The following is a 26,231-nucleotide window of genomic DNA, read 5'->3' as shown; positions in this document are numbered from 1 at the left end:
AAAGTCATCTGTAAAAAAGGCACGGCCGAAAACTGCATCACAAAACTACATGTGCATAGAAGTCTTCCGAATCTTCCCCAGCATAAAGCTTATTACAGACTCACTAAATTTCCAAAATGAAAAGACGGTGTCATTTACATTACAGGGACACGCTGTTTTTACTATCATTTCATCTCTCTCTACAGCTAAGCAAGATCTATGGACCCGTGTACACCACCTATCTCGCCAACTACCGTGGGATCATACTTATTGGTTACAACACTTTTAGAGAGGCCCTGGTGGACCATAGTGATGTATTTAGTGACCGAGGAAACTTAAAAATGAACAAAATATTGTTTAAAGATTATGGTAAGCTAAAAAGTACACAATCCATTGCTTCATTTGTCTGGACATGTATTTTGGACATATTTGGTGATTTGTAAAGATAGAGGGAATAGGGAGCAGAACGTGAGATGTCACCATCACTGGAAAGTGCCTGCAAGGTTTATGGCTCAGTTGCCTTTTATCACGAGTTTACCGTGACAGAGAGGAGCCAGAAGACAGCAGCCTCTGATTCCCCCCACTCCTACACTCACTAGAAGACTTTCACTTTCATATTTAATGGTGCAGGTTTCTTTAAGCAGGGCAGAGTTTAATCTGCTCAGTTGTGAGCTCCTGGAAGCTTACCTGCATTAAGGCTCTCAGCTGTCCAGTGTTAGCCACTCCCCTATCCTATATATTGTGGGCTTTGGCTTGGAGTCATTGCCAGATCTAGCTTCTGCTGAATGGTGCTAGGAGTGTGGTGGAGAGTTGTTTGTTTCAGAAGACGTTTGGAGGATTTAAGCGAAGACTGTTGTGTAGTTTAGGTTGTGTGTAATCCTCTTCTTCTCCTATTTTTTTTTTCCCAATCCTCAACTCCCCGGTGTTAACCTCTATTGTTTGTGTGCATATATTAGTATGATTGGTATTTTCCTTTAGCCCGGTTTGTATTACCTTGTTAGTCTGGTTGGTGTCCCGCCATACACTACTACTCCACACTTCCCTGGGTGGGGGAAGGGATCAGACTGAGGGTGGATTGAGGCGCTCAGACAAGGTACATGGCCCCAGCATCTACACCTTCAGAAGTAATCCGGGTTACAGGGCCAGCTAGAGCGCCTCTAGAGTTAGGGACAGGGAAGGAGACCCTGGCCCCGGGATACCCGCAACAGAGTCATGACACCTTTCTTCTGCATCTTGTTGTAGGTATCTCCCTGAGTAATGGAGAGAGGTGGAAAACAATACGACGATTCTCTCTTATTACCTTGGGGAGTTTTGGTATGGGCAAAAGGAGCGTTGAGGAGAGGATCCAAGAAGAGACTCAATGTCTGGCTGAGAGATTCATGAAGTACAAAGGTGTGTAGGGGGAATATAAAGATTGTACAAGACTGCCAAGATTCTAAGTGCAGGGATTTCTGATTGTGGCAATCATAATCAATACTGAATAAATCGAGATGTTTTGAAAATGTAATTTCCATTTTTTCATGATTTTCAGACCATTACCATGTCTATCCATCCTCTGATTTACATAATTCCGCAACTTTTTTTCTTCTTGGTGTTACTATCTCAATGTTAAGGAGCATAGATATACTATGTAATGCGCTACTCATGTCGCTTTTTATGGAAACTCAACTTTTTGATGGATCTTTCAAAACACGGATATTGTCAGCACCCATTGGACCCCATAGACATATTTTAGCCATTTACTGAGATTTTTTAGAAGTTTTCTTTTGCATTGTTTGATTTTTCCATAGAGAATTTTCATCTGCTCAACAGGGTTATGTGCACAGGCAGACGCTGGATGTCAAAAGCCTATGTGCTTATATGCCAATATCAGGCTTCAGCACTGTTTCCAGAGCTAATTACACACTACCATTTTCTCCCTATCCTATGACAAAAAAGGAGTATTTTGAAATTATTCCATATAACAGCCTCTTTTTAAGAAATTACTTAAGGTAGAAGAGTGGGCAAAGCCAAATCTTTGGGTGCTTGTGTGACACCCCAGGGGTCTGGTTGCCACAGTAATAGAGATATTATGTCTGAGAGCAAGTGGGAGGTTTCTCTGGTCAGGAGCCCTAAGCATGCAACACGGCCCACCCAGACCTGGGAGGGGAGGAATCTGCCTTATAAACTGGGTCTGGGGCGGGATTAGGTGAGACAGAGCCTGCAGAACAAGCAGAGCAGTCAGAGCCTGGAGAGGGAAAGTGAGAACAGGAGCTCTGTAGGAGCAGCAGATGAAGGCCAGGGGCTGTGAGCAGAGATATAGCTCGCCCTGGCTGAAGTTACTAAAACCGGACACAGGAGTCCGAGGCTGTGGGGACTGATATATACCCAGCAGCAGAAACCAACCGGCAGGGGATTCCAGGTCCTCTGGCCATAGAAGCCCGGAGGCTCAGTCACAAAGAAGGGACCAGCGCCGCCATCCAGGAGCGGAGGCTAACAGAAGGCCCCAAGTCACCAGCCATACGGGTGAGCACCACACGGTATACTCAGGGACGTGGGCTACTTGTAACCGCTGACAGCAAGGTAGCCAGGAAGAGTGCAGATAAACGGGGAGGCCTACAATTCCACCTGGCCAGGGGAACTCCTGCTTGCTCGCAGACTGACCAGGCCCCTCATACTAGCCAGTACTCCCGGGAGGGTCTGCCTTGTACCATCAGTAAAGACCCTGAACTGCACCTCACGTCTCTGTGATTCCTTGCCGCACCAGCACCATTAGCACTGGGACCCTCACACCATCACTCCCATCATCTCTCACATTAGCTGCCCTGAGGCAATACTTCTCCCGTGGGGAGTTATCCCATACTCGGCTGCGCAAACAACATCAGCCTCAGCGGTCGGCAGCGCAGCGGCGGTCCCCACTGACCGCAATCCACGGGTGGTGTAGTCGGACATTTGCTATACATTAAGACTGCCACTGGTTTGACCACTCTGGGCACGGACCGGGTCACCGCCACACGGAGACTACAACCCCCAGCATTCTACAACAGGCCCGGTTCCGGGTTCCCCTGGACAACACAGGCCCAGGGGGCGCGTCAACTTTGGCGTAGTCGGCAGGATTTCGTGCCCGCAACCACCGGGTACTGCGTGTCTGAAAAAGAGACTTTTATACTTACCTGTGGTGAAGTTTCCCGCCGTCCGGAGTTGTTTCCCGCCATCAGACGCCATCTTGGACCGTTTCCCGCAGTCTTCTGCCTTCTTCCCGCCATCCGCAGCTGCTTCCCGCCTTCGGATGCCATCTTCGGGACGCCGCACGGGAAGAAGAGGGGCGTGGACGCCGAAAGCGAGCGAGATACGAAGCTCCGCCCCACGCTCTGACGCTGCGCAAGGTCCTGGAAGGGAGAAAGAGCGACGCTGACGTCATCGGAGCGCGACGCCAGGTCCTCAACCCCGACGATCGACTGCGGAGCCGCGGCCTACGGAAGAAGAGCATCGCAAGGTAGGCCACGGTCCACTAGGGGGGAGGAGGATGCCGGATACCGAGGGGAGCTCCATTGCCACAGCCACCGCCAGCGCAACCGCTGCAGCAGTCATGCCATTCACCATGCCCTATATCCCGGGGGCAACCTGGCTACCCCAGTACTCAGGGGAGTCACATACTCTAAATGACTTTAGAGAAAGACTGGATAGCCTCTTCCAGGTGTACCACCTCACAGAAGAGCACAAAGTGAGCATCCTGGTGGCCCAATTAATCGGGGCAGCCCAAAGGGAGGTAAAGTCCTGGCCACCTGGGAGGAAGAGGACTGTCAGAGAAATACTAGCCCGGCTGAAAGACACATTTGATACCCGCACTTCAGCCGAAATAAAGCTCAGATTTTACGGGTGTAAACAGCGGGCACATGAGAGTATAAGAGACTATGCTCTAAACCTACAAGAGGCCCTGAGAGCCATTAAGCAGGCAGACCCTAACAGCGTGGGAAATGAAGATAAGCTGTTGACTGAACAATTTATTGAGGGTCTACTGTGCAATGCCCACCGAACCCAGTTGCGGGCAATGGCCTTACAGGACCCTGACCTGGACTTTGCACAGTTCAAGGACAGAGCCATCCGGGTGCTCCGAGAACCGGCACCAGGTGGCGCTGTGACCCACAGGCGCCCTGCTATCACTTACCACCAGGAGACGGCGCCCTTGTCTGCAGGGCCTGTGGGAGCTGATGCGCAGGCTTTAAACAGTGACCAGGCTACAGACCTGCACCATCAGGTCCAAGAGCTGACTAAGAGCGTTGCCGCGCTAACCAGAACTGTGCAGTCTTTACAGGTCTCTTCTTCAGGAAAGATCCAGCTGGCATCCGGACCGGAGGACGTCCCGTGGCGCCGACTGAGGAGGACCCCACCGGCCAGAGGAAGACCCAGCGACAGATACAACGAGGACGGACGACCCATCTGCCGCCGCTGCAATCAACCTGGACATGTGGCAAGGTACTGTCATTTAAATGGGCACAACCTGGGGTAGAGGGCCAACCCCGAGGCATAAGACCATCAGGCCCATCAAACTGGCGTGATAAATACGTAGGGGGACGTTCAATCTTGCCTGTGGTACTGGATGGCATTCCTATGAGTGCCCTACTAGACACTGGGTCACAGGTGACCACCATCCCGTACGTGCTCTTTAAACAGTACTGGAATGACTCGGACATAACCCGCTACCCAGATGATGACCTGAGTATCATCGCCAGCAATGTTCAGCCCGTGCCGCAGGTGGGATTCAAAGAGGTGACCATTAAGATCGGTAAAGTCGAACTGGCGGCACAAGGACTGATTATAGTGGACATAGACCGTCATGAGAGTCACCCTAGAATAACCTTGGGAACTAATGTGATTGAAAATTGTCTTGCAGAGGTGATTCTCATTTTACAGCAGGTTGCCAAGAACGCCAGTTCCGGCCAGCAGCGTGTGCTCCAAAAAGAGATCCAGGCACTGATGAAGCGGCAACAGGTGGAACTATCTGGTGGTGAGATAGGTAGCGTGAGAATGTGTGACCCGTTCCCTATTGCCATGCCCCCAAAAAGTGAGATGATGATTTGGTGCCGGGCAGCTATTGGTCTAAGAGGTAGAGACTACCAAGCAATGGTAGAACCCGTCTACTCAGACAGTAGGCCCACCATTTTGACGGCATGGGGGGTGGTTGATGTACACCATGGGAGGGTGCCCGTTCGCATCATAAATATCGGGGAGAGAGAAGTATACCTGCCCCGGTATGCCACGCTAGCCAAATTGTTCACCATAAACCAGAATTCTGTACAGGCCCTGGAACCCTTGCCTCCATCTCAACCAGAGGAAGGTAACGGCTCTAAGAAACCAATGGAGGACTGGTGTCAGCAACTACATTTGGGTACTGACTCCACTCCCTCACACCAGAAACAGGGAGTCTATCGGGTGGTTCGAGAGTACGAGAGAGTGTTTAGCAAACACCCGCTAGACTTTGGGCGAGTAAAGGGGGTAGAACATCACATCCCAACGGGAGACCATCCTCCCATAAAGGAGAGATACCGACCCGTACCCCCGGCACACTACCAACACGCCAAGGGGATGCTTAGAGACATGAAGGAGGCTGGGGTAATCAGGGACAGCTGTAGCCCCTGGGCAGCTCCACTAGTCTTAGTGAAAAAGAAAGACAACACCATGAGAATGTGTGTAGACTACAGGAAGGTCAACCGTATCACACACAAAGATGCGTACCCGTTACCAAGGATAGAAGAGTCCTTAGCTGCATTAAAATCTGCTAACTTCTTCTCTACTTTGGATCTCACTAGCGGGTACTGGCAGGTTCCTGTAGCAGAGGCGGACCGGGAGAAGACCGCATTCACCACCCCGATGGGTCTCAGCGAATTTAACTGTATGCCGTTCGGGCTCTGCAACGCACCAGGAACCTTCCAACGGTTGATGGAATGCTGTCTGGGACACCGGAACTTCGAGACGGTCCTGTTATACCTGGACGATGTCATCGTCTATTCCAAGACCTACGAGGACCACCTGAAACACCTGGCAGAAGTGTTCGAAGCTCTGGCAAACTACGGCCTAAAGGTGAAACCCTCCAAGTGTCACCTCCTGAAACCAAAGGTGCAATACCTGGGACACGTGGTGAGTGCTGACGGAGTGGCTCCTGACCCTGATAAGATCACCGTGATTAAGGACTGGCCAAGACCCTCCAGCATAAAGGAAGTGCGGCAGTTCCTCGGGTTGGTAGGCTACTACCGAAGATTCATTCCCGGTTTCACCAAAATGGCAGCCCCTATGCAGGATCTCCTGATAGGTCAATCTCGGAAAGCCAAAAACCAGAAGCCGCCCTTTAGGTGGGAAAAGCTGGAAGAGGAGTCCTTCTGCCAGCTGAAGATGGCCCTCACGGGGGATGAAATCCTGGCATATCCAGACTACAGCCAGCCCTTTATCCTCCACACGGACGCAAGCAACATCGGGCTAGGAGCCGTACTGTCCCAGATCCAGCAAGGGAAAGAACAGGTAATCGCTTACGCCAGCCGAAAGCTACAGCCCACGGAGAGGAACCCTGAGAATTATAGCTCATTCAAGCTGGAGTTCCTAGCAGTAGTGTGGGCAGTGACCGAACGTTTCAAGCATTACCTTGCCTCCTCCAAATTCACTGTGTACACGGATAACAACCCGTTGACACACCTGGACACTGCAAGGCTCGGTGCCCTGGAACAGAGATGGATGGCCCGCCTGTCCAACTTTGAATTCACCATCAAATACCGGGCAGGACGCTCAAATGCCAACGTGGATGCCCTGTCTAGAATGCCGAACTTACCGGACGTAGGGGAAGATCCAGAAGATCTGGAAGAAGTTGAGCTCCCTGCGTTCCACCGTCATGGGATTACCCTGTATTCCCACCGTGTGAAGGACAGGCGCTCCGTGACGTTCAATCCCTTGCCCCACTACAACTGGGCGGAGACGCAAGACAGTGATCCCGCAGTCCATTTGGTGAAGGAAATGCTGACCCAGGCCGATGCCCGTCTTGACCCAGATGCTCCGGAGGAGACCAAGCAACTGTGGAAGGAGAAAAGTAAGCTGTTCCTCTACAGGGAGAAGCTGTGCCAGAGAATGGTTAACTCTCGAACACATGAGTTGACCTGGCAGGTAGTGGTCCCAAGACGAGACGCGGCTATGGTTCTGGAGGCATACCACAACGGAGCAGGGCATTTCGGATGGAAGAAGCTGGAGTTCTTGTTGCGTGAACGGTTCTACTGGGTAGGCATGAGAGGAGCCATCGAGAGGTGGTGCAGAGACTGTGGCCCGTGCCACCTGAGAAGAAAAGACCGAGCCAGCCAGAAGACCCCCCTGCAGCCCATCATCACCAGACAGCCACTGGAACTGGTAGCCCTGGACCATGTGAAACTGGCTCCAAGCAGATCTGGGTATGTCTACGCCCTCACAATCGTAGATCATTACTCCCGGTTCCTGGTGGTGGTCCCGGTCAAGGACTTAACGGCTCAAACAGCAGCTAGAGCCTTCCAGCAGCACTTCTGCCGTCCACACGGGTACCCGGACCAAGTGTTGACAGACCAAGGACCAGCCTTCGAAGCGGAGGTCTTCCAGGAGTTCTGCAACCTGTATGGCTGCAAGAAGATAAGAACCATGCCCTATCACCCTCAAACCAATGGACTCTGCGAGAAGATGAACCAGGTGGTGATAGATCTGCTAAAAACATTGCCCCTGGAAGAACGCAGTCTGTGGCCTGAGAAACTGCCCGATCTGGTGGACCTGTATAACCACATCCCTGTAGGTTCCACCAACTGTACCCCGGCTTACCTAATGAGAGCAAGACCTGGTAAGCTGCCTATTGACCTGGATATGGGAGTCCTGACGCCTGAGGACACCTCGCCAGAGGCAGACTGGGATACAGAACGGCAGCAGCAGTATCGGAAAGTACAGGAGAGCGTCGAGCGAAGTCTGTCTCAAGCTAGAGAAAGGCAAGAGAAGGCTTATAACCAGTATGCTCCCGCTGTTCCCCTGGTACCTGGAGAGCAGGTCTTGAAGAGGAAGAGGCGGCTCCACAAGTTGGACGACCAGTGGGAGAAGGACCCGTACACCGTACTGCCATCAAGCCATGAGAACCCAAAAATCTGCGTAATCAGTAAGGATGGAGGAGAAACCACAGCCATTGTCTCCAGAGACCACCTGAAGAAGTGTCCCGAGCAGCTGCAAAGCCCTGAAGAAGATCAAGGAAACCCTCAACCCGCAGAGGAAAGGGAAGAAATGATCAGTACCGTACTCGGAGACTTCCCCCGGTCTTGGACACAAGTAAACGGCGCTGTCGTGGTACCCGTCCTCACCTTTCTCCAGCCAGCCCCGCGAGTGCCTACAGAGGAACCGGTAGAGCTGGAAGAGCAGCCGGCCCAAGAGGCAGAAGAGTCCACACCAGCAGTACAGGAGGATCAACCCTCTGCTAGTAGTGAGCCTGCCGTGCCCCTAGTGAGCCAAAGAGTGCGCAGACAGCTGCCCAGCTTACCCATAACACCTCCTACACCCTGTAGTGCAGAACCAGTTAGTGAGCTCCGTAGGTCCACTAGAGTCACTAGAGGTCAGATGCCCGCTCGCTGGAGAATCTAAACTAATGCACTGCGAATTTATCTGTTAACTGTTTATGGTTTATGTTTGTTGCCTGTTATTAATTAGGTTTCTCAGTTACCCTGCAGATTTTTATGGACTAACAGGTTATGGACGCTGGATAACCGGAACAGTTTTGTAGATAGTTGCACCTTGGTGCCTCTTGCGAAGACGGCCGCGGAAGAGAAAACCTGTCTGGCGTGGCCTCCAAGCGGCCCAAAGTAGTTAGTCTACCCTTGCAGCCACGCCCAAGGACAACGCAAGGGGTTTGCTTTGGACAGGTCCCGTACTTCGCTTAAAGTTTCACCTTGGGTGACATGGACACCCTCTTGTTTCAAAAACTTCACCTTGGGTGATATGGACACCCGGTTGCGGACACGCCGTGACCTTTAAAGAACTAAAGCTTCTTGTAAATATGTTATCGTATTATTGTTTATACCCTGTTATTATGTTTTAAAAATGTGTTTAGTCCCGGAGTACTAAAATTTACTAGGGGGGAATGTGACACCCCAGGGGTCTGGTTGCCACAGTAATAGAGATATTATGTCTGAGAGCAAGTGGGAGGTTTCTCTGGTCATGAGCCCTAAGCATGCAACACGGCCCACCCAGACCTGGGAGGGGAGGAATCTGCCCTTATAAACTGGGTCTGGGGCGGGATTAGGTGAGACAGAGCCTGCAGAACAAGCAGAGCAGTCAGAGCCTGGAGAGGGAAAGTGAGAACAGGAGCTCTGTAGGAGCAGCAGCTGAAGGCCAGGGGCTTTGAGCAGAGATATAGCTCGCCCTGGCTGAAGTTACTAAAACCGGACACAGGAGTCCGAGGCTGTGGGGACTGATATATACCCAGCAGCAGAAACCAACCGGCAGGGGATTCCAGGTCCTCTGGCCATAGAAGCCCGGAGGCTCAGTCACAAAGAAGGGACCAGCGCCGCCATCCAGGAGCGGAGGCTAACAGAAGGCCCCAAGTCACCAGCCATACGGGTGAGCACCACACGGTATACTCAGGGACGTGGGCTACTTGTAACCGCTGACAGCAAGGTAGCCAGGAAGAGTGCAGATAAACGGGGAGGCCTACAACTCCACCTGGCAAGGGGAACTCCTGCTTGCTCGCAGACTGACCAGGCCCCTTATACTAGCCAGTACTCCCGGGAGGGTCTGCCTTGTACCATCAGTAAAGACCCTGAACTGCACCTCACGTCTCTGTGATTACTTGCCGCACCAGCACCATTAGCACTGGGACCCTCACACCATCACTCCCATCATCTCTCACATTAGCTGCCCTGAGGCAATACTTCTCCCGTGGGGAGTTATCCCATACTCGGCTGCGCAAACAACATCAGCCTCAGTGGTCGGCAGCGCAGCGGCGGTCCCTACTGACCGCAATCCACGGGTGGCGTAGTCGGACATTTGCTATACATTAAGACTGCCACTGGTTTGACCACCCTGGGCACGGACCGGGTCACCACCACACGGAGACTACAACCCCCAGCATTCTACAACAGGCCTGATTCTGGGTTCCCCTGCACAACACAGGCCCAGGGGGCTCGTCACTTGCCTCATCTCAAACCTAATGCCCTAAGTAGATGCAAGTGTACCACCTTTTCCATGCTGACATTTTTAGGGAGTCATAAACATTAGATGAATGTTGCCCAAACTGGCTGCCATCTAATGTGTATGTGGGTGCTCTAATTCTTCCCAAATGACAGATGTTAGGAGAAGAAGGGTCAGGCATACTGGATTTGAACATGCACAATCCTTCTTAGTAATACCAAATAGCGCTGCCCAATTTAGAATTAGATCCAAAAATATAAAAAACTGCCAGGACTAAAGATACAACAAAGTTCAATTAAAAGGTAGAAGTTTATTGAATTAAAAGATGTAAAATAGATACCACTACCGCTCTGACAAATGGTAAGGAGGAGGGGGGGGTGAGGAATTTCAGTGGGAGATAGAAACCCTTAATATTTTCTTAATATTTTTATGACAGTCACTTATAACTTCATGACTATGGTCACACAAAGAAAAATGTCAAAATATTTTGAGCGTCAGTTTAAGGCAAATATTTCATCCAGTTATGATTACCATGACCATCGGATTTTATATCTAATCAGGTATCGTGCATGATAACAGTAATAATGTCTGACAGTCTCTGTATTTCTATGATCAGTGGAGATTGCTGAGATATGCTACTGTGCACACAGAGGCGCCATTTTGCTTTTGGAAAAATAATTTGGGTGCAGGAATCACAGGACGGATTTCATCAACAAAGGTATCATTTTACTCAGTGTAATGTCACCAACCTGACAGTGTATGTGGTTTATTAAGCACAATCCTGCTGACAGGTGCGCTTTAAGGAAATCCTCACTCACTAATTACATAGCTGAGATGCAATAGTTGTATGTACAGCTGCATCTAAGGCATGAAGAGACTGGGATCAGAATTACCTTCCAAGTACCTGTTGGTTGGCAGCAATCATTCTAGTCGTCCTCCTATGGGTGATGTTGTAGGTAGCGCTCCTTTACCAGTGTTGACACTATGCCATACCTTTAGGCTATGTGCCCACGATGCAGAAATGCTCAGGATTTTTTCCTGAGCGTTTCTGCTTCTCCCTGGCAGAAAAAACACATGCGCATTGTACATGCGGACTGTACATGCGTTTTCCTGCCAGGGACATGCGGATGTGAAGCATTCTTCACTTGCATTTCCGCATGCGGGTTGACACGCGCTTTCCTAGATATTTTAGCATCACTTGGAAAGTGCTTGTCAACTTGGTCACACTATATAAATCCATGCAAACAGCATGTATTTATATAGTGTGACCGAAAGAATGGTAAAAAATAAAAAATAAATATATACTTACCCTCTGAGGGCCCGCACTGTCTTGCTTCCCTCCGTTCTCCCTTGCCAGCAGCGGTACACTGAAGGACCTGCCGACGTCAGCGTCGCTTGACCCGTCACATGACTATGACGTCAGCGCAGGTCCTTCATTCCATCGCAAACTGCCGGCATGCGAGGAGGAGCGCACCGCGGGCCACCAGAAGGTAAGTATATATTTATTTTTTATTTTATTCTTTTTTTTTTACTGGTTCTATGGTACCAGGGTCCGGAGGAGAGTCTCCTCTCCTCCACACCCGGGTACCATCCGCACATTAGAACGCGTGGATTACGCATCTACATATACAGTGATGCATAATCCATGCATTCTAATGCTAGTCAGTGGCGGTGAAACCGCAGCACTTCTGCTAAATAATTGGTAGTGCTGCGTTTTTTTCCGCAATGATAAACCGCAGCAGAAATTTCCGCAGCATGTGTACAGCACATGCGGATTATCATTGGGGAACATGGCAGGTCTTCTACCATGTGTTTTTTAAGCATTTCTGCAGCGTTTTTGCCGCTGCGGAAACGCTTAAAAAACGCATCGTGGGCACACAGCCTTATAGTGCCGGCCGCTAGTCATTAGCCGCTTGTTTCCAGTGCCATAAATGCTAATGTTTAACTAATATTTTTTTGGAAATATGTAATGAGTCTTGAGTATGGTAACTAGTGTTGAGCCACCCCCGTAGTGTTCGAGTTCGGTTCGGTTCGTCGAACACCCGTGTGTTCGCTGAACTGTTCATCGAACTGTTCGTCGAACACCTTCGAACACCGTTAAAACCAATGGCAGGCAAACAAAAACACATAGAAACACATAGAAAACACCTTCAAAGGTGTCCAAAAGCTGACAAACTGCTCAGAAGACACAACTAACACATGGAAAAGTGACAAGTACATATAGTCATGCGAAAAGAAAAGAGGTGGAGGAGTAAAAGGAGGGGGAGACACAAATATAGGCATGTCATGCCCTTCTAAAATCCAAAAAGTGAGAAGCCGACACGGCCAGTCCGCTCCTGCCCGTGCCACCTCCGTGTCGCCGGGTTTGTGCCAGAGCCGCGGTGAACCCTGACGGCCAGCCCCACTCTCCCAATACTGGTGCCTGTCCGCTGGTGGGTCGAGCGAGCCCCCCTGTGGTGGAGGCAGCTCTAAGCTTTTTAATTTAAATTGTCTCTCTAATTTGAATGAATACACTTTAAATCCATTTACAAGGATCTATTGGAGGGCAAGTCTCATGCCAGCAGCCGCGTAATTCCAGCTCCAGTAGCGTCCACTAAAGCTGCTGCAGTTAAAAAGCTTTTATAAGGATCGAGCTCGGCTGTCCACCGCAAGGCATCCTACTGCCAGTCCCAGCCCCTATGCCTTGGGGTGCCTCCTGATGCTCTTCACTGAGTATCCCGTGGTCCCGAAGCATTTCCTTTGAAAAAATTAAGTGTCCAAGCTACAGGTGGTGTAGCTTGCTTAACAGCCGGGATAATCCGCTGACTAGCAGACACTGCTACTAGGCACAAAGTATTTCCTGGGCTAGATGCAGTTAAAAATTTGTAATTAGATACTCTCGTTGGATGCTGAGAAAGCATTCCATAGAGTCTCCTGGCACGCCATATATGATTCTCTTAAAAAGCTTGGGGTAGGGGTCTAGGGGACCCTTTTATAGCCAAAATCACGGCCCTGTATCACAATGCGTCACCTAGGCTGAAGATAAATGGAACTGTAGCACCCTGAGGGCTCGGTTGCTACAGAGGTATTGCACCTCACCCAGAGGTGTGATATCTCACTCTCAGGTAAGGATGGAGTGTGGATCAGGACCCGACACCTGCATGCATTACACCACATTGCCGTGGGGCAGGGCGACCAATATGCCTCTGAGATGGGCACGACAGTCCCTGTCCCTGGCTGGAGTGGGGGGAGGGAACACTGAGGAAGGGGAACCCTGTAGTGCAGGAGCAGGGAGGAAGCAGTTCCTGGGTGCATTGAGAAGGGAGTATAAAAGGTGGGCACCATCTTAGTTCATTGCAGAGAAGTCTGAGCAGAAGTGGCAGGGAGCAGGGGCTCTGCATGAGCTCTGCTCCGGAGGCGGGCCTAGTAACAGAGGCCCAGGCCTGGAAGAGGGAGAAGGAAGGAAGAGGAGCGGAGAAGGCTCCAGGAACGAGGAATGAAGGGATCCCAGGGGTGCGGATGGGCGAGTCGCCACCGCACGACCGAATCCACCTGCGTGGAGGGGTCAGGCCAAAGGGGGAGACCGGTCCCCGAAACTAGTGGAGGCAGGAAACGACCCTCAGCTAGAAACCGGAGGCTCTGACATTTTATGTGGCGCAGCCCCTCGCTACACCCGCTAGGAAGGCACCACATAGGGTCAGGGAAACTGGCGCCAAGTTTACCAATAGGAGGCCCGAGGCAGCCGGACAGAAGGGTTGGTAAGAAAGGCCAGACAAAGGACACACAAAGGGGGTCCTGTGAAGCGCTCCAAAGTTATCTGGGAGTTGTCTGAGCCCCTCACCTGGTGAGCACAGTACGACGTGGGCAGCCGTTACCTGCAGACGTGGTCTGGATAATAAGAACTGTGAGTAAACGCCCTGGACTGCATCACTGACTCCGTGTCGTTACTGCTGCTGCCCTGCACCATCACCCCCATCCTCCGCATACACTGCCCTGAGGCTATACTCCTCCCGTGGGGAGTTATGCTACGCTCTGCTGCACCCACAACACCAGCCTCAGCGGTCTGCCCTGCAGCGGCGGTTCACTCTGACCGCAATCCACGGGTGGCGTAGTCGGACATTTAAACATCAAAACCACATAAATAGTTCCACCACTGGTTTGACCACCCTGAGCCACGGAACCGGGTCGCCGCCACGAAGACTACAACCACCAGCATCCACCAAAAAGGGTCCGGCTCCGGGTGTCCCAAGGCCCAGGGGGTGCATCAGAACATTTTCATCACCTTTCACAATCACCAATGGGACAAGGCAGGGATGTCCTCTGTCCCCTCTCTTATACATCCTAGTGACGGAGCACCTGCTCTCATCAATTCGCCATAACCCCAATATTAGGTGGATTGAGGTGGGAGGCACCAAGTACAAGTGCTCTCTATTTGCTGACGATGTCCTAGTATATATCACTCAATCACATATATCCATCCATGCTGTTATGGCTGAAATAGATCACTTTGTTACATGGTCAAATTTTAAAATCAATGCAGCGAAGTCTGAGGCCCTCGATGTCTCCCTCCCCAAATCCATATAGGATTCCATCCAGTCCAACTTTCCCTTTGCCTGGCCCTCACAGGGTATCAAATACTTAGGAATTCCTTTTCATAGAGACCTCTCCCATCTATGTTATCTTAATTTTGGGCCCTTTATTGAACAACTCCATACAGACCACGGTTGGCAAGTTAGAACTATAAGATTCACTACGTGAACCACTGGTGTTTTGTGGAAAAGCACATGTACACTGTGTTCCAAATTATTATGCAAAAAGTGTTTAGGAGTGATAAGGGAAGAATTTGTTTGTTTGTCAGTTAAACTCATTGATGGTGATGTGTGTCAGGGCTCTTTATATCACTGTAAGCAATTACAGACACCTGTGCTAATTAGTTTGGCAGGTGTGTCCAATGAAAGGCAAGACTACTTAAGAAGGCTGTCTCACATTATTAAGCAGCCTACATTTTCTGCCAAAATGGGAAAGAAAAAGGATGTGTCGGCTGCTGAGAAGCAACAAATTGTGGAGTGTTTAGGTCAAGGCATGACTACAATCAACATTGTGCGATGATCAGGATGAAGTGTCTTGGCAATCAAGAAGTATGTAGCTGATTCACAGTACACACGTGTGCGTGCTGATAAGGGCAAATTGAGGACTCTTTCCTACAGACAATTACGTCAGGTTAAAAAAGCAGCGGCAAAAAAGCCTTGTCATAGCAGCAGACAAGTTTTTGAAGCTGCTGGTGCCTCCAACGTCCCCTGAACAACAAGATGCAGGGTCCTTCAGAGGTTTGCAGCTGTGCATACGCCATCCTGTCGACCTCCTCTATCCACTTCACACAAACAGAAACGGCTCCGGTGGGCTAAACATTACATGAAGACTGATTTCAAAACTGTTTTGTTCACGGATGAGTGCCGTGCAGCGCTCGATGGTCCAGATGGATGGAGTGGAGGATGGCTGGTTGATGGACACCCCACGCAAACAGGGCTAGAGCGCCAACAATGAGGAGGTGGAGTAATGTTTTGGGCTGGAATCATGGGGAGAGAGATTGTCAGCCCCTTTAGGATCCCTGAAGGCGCTAAAGATGAACTCCATAATGTATGTGGATTTTCTCAAACAGCACTTCCTGCCATGGTTCAAGAAGAAGAACCGTGTATTTCACAGCAAGATCATTTTTTTGCATGATAATGCACCATCTCATGCTGCACATAAAACATCTGCATCTCTGGCTGATATGGGCATAAAAGGGGACAAACTTATGGTGTGACCCCCATGCTCCCCTGACCTCTACCCCATTCAGAACCTCTGGAGCATCATCAAAAGGAGTGTCTATGATGGCGGGAGGCAGTTCACATCTAAGCAACACCTCTGGGAGGGTATTCTGTCCTCATGCAAAACAATTGAAGCAGAAACCATCCAAAACCTGACAAATTCAATGGACGAGAGAGTTCAGAAGCTCCTTTCGAACAAGGGATCCTATGTGAAAATGTAACATCACCTAGAATAAAGTTTTGAGTTGAAAACTGTTTGATTTCAGTTTCTAATAACCTGCTAATGCTTATAATTTCAAAAATGACAATTTTTTTGGTCTTTATTAAAATGAAAAGGTTGATCGAAAAGTTTGGGGGATCTAAGAGTGTGGCAACCCAGTAGTCATGATTAGTTCGAATTCTGACAATATGAGGGTCATGTTGCAGGTAGTGCAGCAAGAAGGCACTTATGTGTCTTGCGCATCTCGGAGCCCCAAAATTATTTTCCGGGCTAGATGCAGCTAAAAATTATTATTAATTTTAAATCTGGTGGAGCTTAGTATAGATGGCCTAATAGGATCAGTGCTGCACACTGCTACAAAGCCCAAATTATTTTCCAGCCAAGATACAGATAAACATGATTAGTAATTTTAAATCTGGTGGAGCTTATTATAGATGGCCTAATAGAATCAGTGCTGCACACTGCTACAAAGCCCAAATTATTTTCCAGCCAAGATACAGATAAACATGATTAGTAATTTGAAAGCTTAAAACGGTTGGTAGGGTGATTTTAACCAATCATCAAGCTTTTACTCTCCCCAGGATGACACAGGGGTAGAAAAGTCGTTTCGGATCCATGATTTGTTCATCTTTATGAACGTGAGTCTGTCTACATTATCAGTGGAGAGCCGCGTGCGCTTATCTGTCAGCACACCACCAGCAGCGCTGAACACACGTTCAGACAGAACGCTGGCTGCGGGGCATGACAAGATCTCCAAGGCGTAAGTGGCTAGCTCCGGCCATTTATCCAGATTGGAAGCCCAAAAAGAGCAAGGGTCCAGTGACACAGTCATGGCTTCAATGTTTACTTGGAGATACTCCTGTACCATCGTCTCTAGGCGTTGACTATGTGTCAGACTTCTTGTCTCCTGTGGCCTTGCAAAGGATGGGCTAAAAAGTGGTGAAATGATTCCGCAAAATTGATGTTACCAGCAGATACTGTGGTTCTGTTACGGTTTGAGTGCTGAACACTTGACGGTCCCACGGTGGGCAAGTTGGAACTGTGAGATTCACTACGTGCACCACTGGTGTTTTGTGGAAAAGCACATGTAAGATTCTGCAACAGTCTCTGCTGATACTCCTGCATGCGTGCATCCCTTTCTATGGCAGGAATAATTTCGGCAAATTTACTTTTGTACCGGGGATCTAACAGTGTGGCAACCCAGTAGTCAGGATTATTTCTAATTCTCACAATTCGAGGGTCATGTTGCAGGTAGTGCAGCAAGAAGGCACTCATGTGTGTTGCGCATCCAGGAGCACCAAGTCCCTGTTGTGTTGGTGGCGAGGTAACAATCATGCTTCCTTCCTCTGTCCTCTCCCCCCAACCTCTTACAACAGAAATGTGAACAAGGTCTCCCTCATCTGATGAGTCTTCCATCAGTTCGTCCTCCACTTCTTCCTGGGCTCCTGCACCTTCCTCACTAGTTTGGCTGCTACCATGCGCCCTGGTAAAACCATCTCCCCCACCCTCACATGCCTGCCGCCTTGGTGCTGCCGACCGTCTGGACCTTGCAGATGTTAGCCCTTCCGCATACAACTCCTCCTCCTCTACTTCCTCCACCTCCTCTTGTGCCACCACCTGACTCCGAATTCTGTTTAACATGTGCTCCAGCATGTAAATCACCGGAATAGTCATGCTGATAATGGCATCGTCAGCACTAAACATCTTCGTCGCCATTTCAAAACTGTGCAGAAGGGTGCATAGGTCCCTGATCTGAGACCACTCCTCCAGCGTGATTTGCCCCACCTCTGGATCTCATTGGCCCAGGCTATACATCAGAACGTATTGCACCAGGGCTTGTCGGTGCTGCCACAGTCGCTGCAACATGTGCAGAGTTGAATTCCACCGGGTAGGCACATCGCATTTTAGCCAGTGAAGTGGCAGGCCCAACGACTTCTGTAGAGATGTAAGTCGCTGAGCTGCGGGATGCGAACGGCGGAAGTGAGCACACAGCGACCGTGCCCTCTGCAGAAGGCCATCTAGTCTGGGATAGTGGGCTAAAAATTGCTGGACAACCAGGTTCAACACGTGAGCCATACAAGGCACGTGTGTGACATTGCCCCGGCGAAGGGCCGCACCCAGGTTTGCAGCATTGTCGCACACGGCCTTCCCTGGTTTCAGGTCCAGTGGAGACAACCATTCATGAAATTGGTTCTCCAGAGCTGACCACAACTCCTCAGCTGTGTGACTCACATTTCCCAGACATTTCAAAGTAAAAACCGCCTGATGACGTTGAGCCCTACTGCCAGCATAGTAAGGAGGTGTGCAGGATCCCTTCTGCGCACTTAGAAAGCTTGTGGCATGACCAGACAGGCTTTGGGTGCAGGTGGAAGACCGAGAGGAGGTTGAGGAGGCAGAAGCAGTGGAGGAACTTTGACATAAAGAGGATTGACGCACAACTCGTGGGGACGGCAAGACTTGGACAGCAGCCCCTTGTCCTGCTGTCACCATAGTTACCCAGTGCCCAGTCAGCGACATGTAACGCCCCTGTCCATGCCTACTCGTCCAAGTGTCTGTGGTGAAATGCACCCTGTCACACACAGAGTTTCTCAAAGAAGCGATGATGTTGTGTGCGACATGCTGGTGGAACGCAGGCACACCTTTCTTTGAGAAGTAGTGCCGACTGGGCATCTGGTACTGGGGCACTGCGACGGACATAAGGTCTCGAAAATCCTCTGTGTCCACCAGGTGGAAAGGCAGCATTTCTGTAGCCAAGAGCTTGCAGATGGTGAAATTCAACCTCTTAGCTTTCTCATGGCTAGGAGGAAATGGTCTTTTACTTGTCCACATCTGAGGGACCGAGGGCTGGCTATTGTGCTTAGACGGGGTTGATAAGGGTGTCCCCGGCAAACTGCCGGTCTGTGAGGAAGATGCAGGCGGACATGTTAGGTTGCCTTGATCCAAAGGTGGTGCTATCGATGTCGGACAGCGCTCAACACCAGCTGGTGTTACCACCTCCAAAGAAAATGATGACCTGCCAATCACGCTGGCTGTTGCGGGTAAAGAGGTGGCAGGTCTGCGCCCCAAAACAGGTGTGACTGCTGTCCCCCCAGTCTCAGAGGATGAAGAGGCCGCGGATGCACAAGATATGGCAGACGGTGGTTGGCCCGGCCGGCTAGGCCGCATTGTAGCACACTGAGCTTCCCACTGCAACTTATGCTTCATGTCCATGTGCCGGTTCATGCATGAAGTACTCAAACTATGTATTTTTTGGCCTCTACTTAGCTTTTGCTGACAAATGTTACAGATAACACGAGTTGGGTCATCTTTATCGATCTGAAAAAATGCCCAGGCTATGCAAGGCTTAGCACCCATGCGACCTGAAGAGCCACCACGACTTGTGGTGAGAGGCAGAGTTGTGTTTGAGGTTGCAGTTGTTGACGTGCTTCCAGTACTACGTCTCTGTCCAGGAAGGCGCAACCTGACCTCGTCGTCACTAGCATCTTCCTCCACCTCCTCTGCTGACCTCATCTCTTGGCTGACTGTGGGTTGACAGTAAGTGGGATCTCCAACCTCATCATCATCACCCTGTGCGTTATCACACCCGTCGTCCTCAGAGCCAACCTGTTCCTGCCCTGACAAAAAACTAAAGTTGTCGCTCCAATCAGGAATTTGAGTCTCATCATCGTCTTCCTCATTGTCTCCACCAACAGGAATTACAGTTTGGGAATGAGGGTCTACATTATGGTCAGAACCTTCTGCGTCTGGTCCTGGATCCGACTCATAAAGATTCTGGGCATCAGTGCAGATCATTTCCTCGTCTGGATTCACAGAAGCACTGGAGTCGACCTCTGATTCCCAGGCTATAGTATGAGTAAACAGCTCTGCAGACTCAACCATCTGTTCTACCTCATACTCAGACGGGCAGCTGGAGATTTGGGAGCTGTGAGGAAGCAAGTGCGATTGGGGTGACACCTTTGAGGACTGGAGTATTTGTGATGTTGAAGTTGATGTGGAGGAGAGCCCACTTAAAGGAGCACTTGATATCCGTTGAAGTACCTGCTGTTTTTGTGCCTCATCTGGAATTTGTAGCGATTGGCGTGGCCGTAAGAAAGGGATCTTATCACATAGTCCACTAAAAGAAGTAGACATTTTAGTTTGGCTGGAAGATGGTCTTTCTTCTGCAGATGTTACTGTTGCTTTAACACCTACCCCACGGACACAACCTTTTTTCCCCTTCCCAACACGCCTATTCCCCTTTCCACCAGCAGCAGGCCTTTTTCCACTCATTTTGGTGGTTAACTAATTCACAACTCTGGAGTTGTTTGCACAAAAAAACAATGGATGGGAACCGAGCAGAGCTGAGTGGCCAAACTGTGGTATTAGGCCAAAACTATTGGCTGGGTTAGATGGAGAAAAAAATTATATTCGATTTGCAACCTGATGGAGGTCAGTATAGATGGACTAATAGAACAAGTCCCACACACAGCTAGAAGCCCAAATATTTTTTCAGAGGTAGATGCAGAAAAAAAATATATTCAGTTTGCAACCTGATGGAGGTCAGTATAGATGGACTAATAGAGAAAGTCCCACACACTGCTAGAAGGCCAAATATTTTTTCAGAGCTAGATGCAGACAAAAAATTATTTTGAATTTGCAACCTGATGGAGGTCAGTATAGGTGGACTAATAGAACAAGTCCCACACACTGCTAGAAGGAAATATTTTTTCAGAGCTAGATGCAGAAAAAAATTATATTCAGTTTGCAACCTGATTGAGGTCAGTATAGATGGACTAATAGAACAAGTCCCACACACAGCTAGAAGCCCAAATATTTTTTCAGAGGTAGATGCAGAAAAAAATTATATTCAGTTTGCAACCTGATGGAGGTCTGTATAGATGGATTAATAGAACAAGTCCCACACACAGATAGAAGCCCAATATTTTTTCAGAGGTAGATGCAGAAAAAAAATTATTTTTAATTTGCAACCTGATGGAGGTCAGTATAGATGGACTAATAGAGAAAGTCCCACACACTGCTAGAAGGCCAAATATTTTTTTAGAGCTAGATGCAGAAAAAAATTATATTCAGTTTGCAACCTGATGGAGGTCAGTATAGATGGACTAATAGAACAAGTCCCACACACAGCTAGAAGCCCAAATATTTTTTCAGAGGTAGATGCAGATAAAAATTATTTTTAATTGGCAACCTGATGGAGGTCAGTATAGATGGACTAATAGAGAAAGTCCCACACACTGCTAGAAGGCCAAATATTTTTTCAGAGCTAGATGCAGATAAAAATTATTTTTAATTTGCAACCTGATGGAGGTCAGTATAGATGGACAAATAGAGAAAGTCCCACACACTGCTAGAAGGCCAAATATTTTTTTCAGAGGTAGATGCAGATAAAAATTATTTTTAATTTGCAACCTGATGGAGGTCAGTATAGATGGACTAATAGAGAAAGTCCCACACATTGCTAGAAGGCCAAATATTTTTTCAGATCTAGATGCAGATAAAAATTATTTTTAATTTGCAACCTGATGGAGGTCAGTATGGATGGACTAATAGAGAAAGTCCCACACACTGCTAGAAGGCCAAATATTTTTTCAGAGCTAGATGCAGAAAAAAATTATATTCAGTTTGCAACCTGATGGAGGTCAGTATAGATGGACTAATAGAACAAGTCCCACACACAGCTAGAAGCCCAAATATTTTTTCAGAGGTAGATGCAGATAAAAATTAATTTTAATTTGCAACCTGATGGAGTTCAGTATAGATGGACTAATAGAGAAAGTCCCACACACTGCTAGAAGGCCAAATATTTTTTCAGAACTAGATGGAGATAAAAATTATTTTTAATTTGCAACCTGATGGAGGTCAGTATAGATGGACTAATAGAGAAAGTCCCACACACTGCTAGAAGGCCAAATATTTTTTCAGAGCTAGATGCAGATAAAAATTATTTTTAATTTGCAACCTGATGGAGGTCAGTATAGATGGACTAATAGAGAAAGTCCCCACACACTGCTAGAAGGCCAAATATTTTTTCAGAGGTAGATGCAGATAAAAATTATTTTTAATTTGCAACCTGATGGAGGTCAGTATAGATGGACTAATAGAGAAAGTCCCACACACTACTAGAAGGCCAAATATTTTTTCAGAGCTAGATGCAGAAAAAAATTATATTCAGTTTGCAACCTGATGGAGGTCTGTATAGATGGATTAATAGAACAAGTCCCACACACAGCTAGAAGCCCAATATTTTTTCAGAGGTAGATGCAGAAAAAAAATATATTCAGTTTGCAACCTGATGGAGGTCTGTATAGATGGATTAATAGAACAAGTCCCACACACAGCTAGAAGCCCAATATTTTTTCAGAGGTAGATGCAGAAAAAAAAATATTTTTAATTTGCAACCTGATGGAGGTCAGTATAGATGGACTAATAGAGAAAGTCCCACACACTGCTAGAAGGCCAAATATTTTTTCAGAGCTAGATGCAGAAAACAATTATATTCAGTTTACAACCTGATGGAGGTCAGTATAGATGGACTAATAGAACAAGTCCCACACACAGCTAGAAGCCCAAATATTTTTTCAGAGGTAGATGCAGATAAAAATTATTTTTAATTTGCAACCTGATGGAGGTCAGTATAGATGGACTAATAGAGAAAGTCCCACACACTGCTAGAAGGCCAAATATTTTTTCAGAGCTAGATGCAGATAAAAATTATTTTTAATTTGCAACCTGATGGAGGTCAGTATAGATGGACTAATAGAGAAAGTCCCACACACTACTAGAAGGCCAAATATTTTTTCAGAGCTAGATGCAGAAAAAAATTATGTTCAGTTTGCAACCTGATGGAGGTCAGTATAGATGGACTAATAGAACAAGTCCCACACACAGCTAGAAGCCCAAATATTTTTTCAGAGGTAGATGCAGATAAAAATTATTTTTAATTTGCAACCTGATGGAGGTCAGTATAGATGGACTAATAGAGAAAGTCCCACACACTGCTAGAAGGCCAAATATTTTTTCAGAGCTAGATGCAGATAAAAATTATTTTTAATTTGCAACCTGATGGAGGTCAGTATAGATGGACTAATAGAGAAAGTCCCACACACTACTAGAAGGCCAAATATTTTTTAAGAGCTAGATGCAGAAAAAAATTATGTTCAGTTTGCAACCTGATGGAGGTCAGTATAGATGGACTAATAGAACAAGTCCCACACACAGCTAGAAGCCCAAATATTTTTTCAGAGGTAGATGCAGATAAAAATTATTTTTAATTTGCAACCTGATGGAGGTCAGTATAGATGGACTAATAGAGAAAGTCCCACACACTGCTAGAAGGCCAAATATTTTTTCAGAGCTAGATGCAGATAAAAATTATTTTTAATTTGCAACCTGATGGAGGTCAGTATAGATGGACTAATAGAGAAAGTCCCACACACTGCTAGAAGGTCAACTATTTTTTCAGAGCTAGATGCAGAAAAAAAATTATATTCAGTTTGCAACCTGATGGAGGTCTGTATAGATGGATTAATAGAACAAGTCCCACACACAGCTAGAAGCCCAATATTTTTTCAGAGGTAGATGCAAAAAAAATATATATTCAGTTTGCAACCTGATGGAGGTCTGCATAGATGGATTAATAGAACAAGTCCCACACACAGCTAGAAGCCCAATATTTTTTCAGAGGTAGATGCAGAAAAAAAATATATTCAGTTTGCAACCTGATGGAGGTCAGTATAGATGGACTAATAGAGAAAGTCCCACACACTGCTAGAAGGCCAAATATTTTTTCAGAGGTAGATGCAGATAAAAATTATTTTTAATTTGCAACCTGATGGAGGTCAGTATAGATGGACTAATAGAGAAAGTCCGACACACTGCTGGAAGGCCAAATATTTTTTCAGATCTAGATGCAGATAAAAATTATTTTTAATTTGCAACCTGATGGAGGTCAGTATAGATGGACTAATAGAGAAAGTCCCACACACTGCTAGAAGGCCAAATATTTTTTCAGAGCTAGATGCAGAAAAAAATTATATTCAGTTTGCAACCTGATGGAGGTCAGTATAGATGGACTAATAGAACAAGTCCCATACACTGCTAGAAGCCCAAATATTTTTTCAGAGCTAGATGCAGAAAAAAAATATATTCAATTTGCAACCTGATGGAGGTCAGTATAGATGGACTAATAGAATGATGCTATGCCCAAAAGATTTTACTTCACTAGGTGCAGTAAAAAAATTGGTATTCTATACACAGGTGGTATATCTTGCAACACAGATAGGCTACTCCACTGACTAACACACTCTGCAATAGGCCAAAAAGGATTAGCTTTGCTAGATTCAGCCAAATGCTGTGAAAAAAACTTGCACAGCACTGGCACAGACCTGCCTGGCAAAAACTGATAGGAACTGATGTAACCTAGTCCTGAAAAGGACTGCAATTACAATTAGCCTTTACTCCCACAATCTATCTATTTAAGAGCACAGACCTGCCTGATAAAAGTCGTAGGAAATGCTGTAACCTAGTCCTTAAAAGGACTGCAATCACAACTATTCCCTACTCCCAAGCTATCTGTAGATTTGTGCGAAAATTGGCTTGAAATTAACAAGGTATAGCGCACACAGCAACAGCGGTGCCGTCTAACACGCAGCTGCAGCAGTGAGAAAATGGTGGCGACGGGGAAAATGGCTTGGTCTTATAGGGCAAGGACATGTGACATACACTGCCAATGACACATGCCCTTGCTTGTGTGAAAAAAAGCAGTTCGCTCCGTGTGTGCGCTGCTGATAGGCTGACAGATTGCACCTCCCCACTGCAAATGCGGGAAAGAGAAAAAAAATGGAGATCTTCATTATTCCTGCAGAGATCCATCCCCTGCCCCACCCCGCTGTACACTCAAACTGCGTATTAACATTAATTTTCATCATTACTGAGAAAAAATCCAGTTATGATTTTGGTGCACGAACAGTTATCGAACATAACCTCGAACAGCCGAATTATTCTCAAATCGTTCGTGTTCGCCGAACGGCTCGAACACCGCCCAAAACAGCTCGAATTTGAGATTGGCGAACAGTTCGAGTAGAACAACGCTCATCTCTAATGGTAACTACTGAAAATAAGTATGATAGTGAAGAATAGAGTCGACTTTCCACTTTACAATTCCTTTCCAACACGCTGCATATAAAAAAGCTTCATAGAAGCACAACATTCATATTGTAATTCTATAGATACTTTTGTGTTATATAAGCTGCTCAATATATATCCAGATGTAATGAAAATCCTTCCCGGACCACATCAGAATTTATTTGTAATTTTTCAAAAGCTAAAAGATTTTGTTAAGGAAATAATCAAATCTCATCAAACTACACTAGACAAGAACTGTCCGAGGGACTTTATTGACTGCTTTCTCATAAAGATGGAGGAGGTGAGTTTATAATCTAACCTTAAGAGAACATCCACATGATATACTCTATATCTATTGCTGTTTTTCAGCAGAGGAAAATCTGCAGCAACAAAATCTGTACTGACTGAGTGGTTCAGATTTTGGATAAAATATAAAATAGATTTAACATTTTACATTAGGTGTAAAACAAAAAATGAAATACAAATTAAACCTTAGTTCCTCTAAAAATCTAGAAAATCTTAATTCTCCATCAAAGATCCAATGGAGGAGAGGAAGGAGGGGGATGCGGCTGCATAATCATTTCCTCTGTATGCTTGAGAGCTTTCATAAGAAGTATGCAAATTGTCTCTTCAGAGAGGAAAAGGACTAGAACTCTAGTGTCAATATTGGAAGTAGCAATCCTAAAAGTCAATATTGACCCTTTAACAAGTCTTGTCACATGACTTAGGATAAAAGTCAAACCAGAATCTCAATTTTCAGACACTGTGTTTCAGGGTACCGCCCTCATCAGTACAAAGTGCGAGATCTGGTTTGACTTGGTGAGAGGTGTCTGAACATGATCGAAGTGGTAACGTTTCCCATTGCAGAGAGTGATATATCAAGCCTGGCATGCCAAGATGAGGAGACTTTTAAGCCTTGCAATGCTCGTCTGGGAAATTAAATATGCAAGTTGTCTCTTCAGAGAGGAAGAGGA

At 47.2% G+C, this 26,231-nt stretch overlaps 1 pseudogene; it reads left to right on the top strand.

The window, feature by feature from the left end:
• Positions 1 to 26,231, top strand: part of LOC141155536 (cytochrome P450 2B9-like) — a 49,471-nt pseudogene that overhangs the window by 2,684 nt on the left and 20,556 nt on the right.

This window comes from Phyllobates terribilis, unplaced genomic scaffold (genome assembly GCF_046119375.1).
Source record: "Phyllobates terribilis strain yellow unplaced genomic scaffold, ASM4611937v1 Scaffold_7__3_contigs__length_470593459, whole genome shotgun sequence".
NCBI lineage: Eukaryota > Metazoa > Chordata > Amphibia > Anura > Dendrobatidae > Phyllobates > Phyllobates terribilis.
Note: the sequence above shows the minus strand (reverse complement) of the source record. Positions and strands in the feature narration are given on the sequence as shown.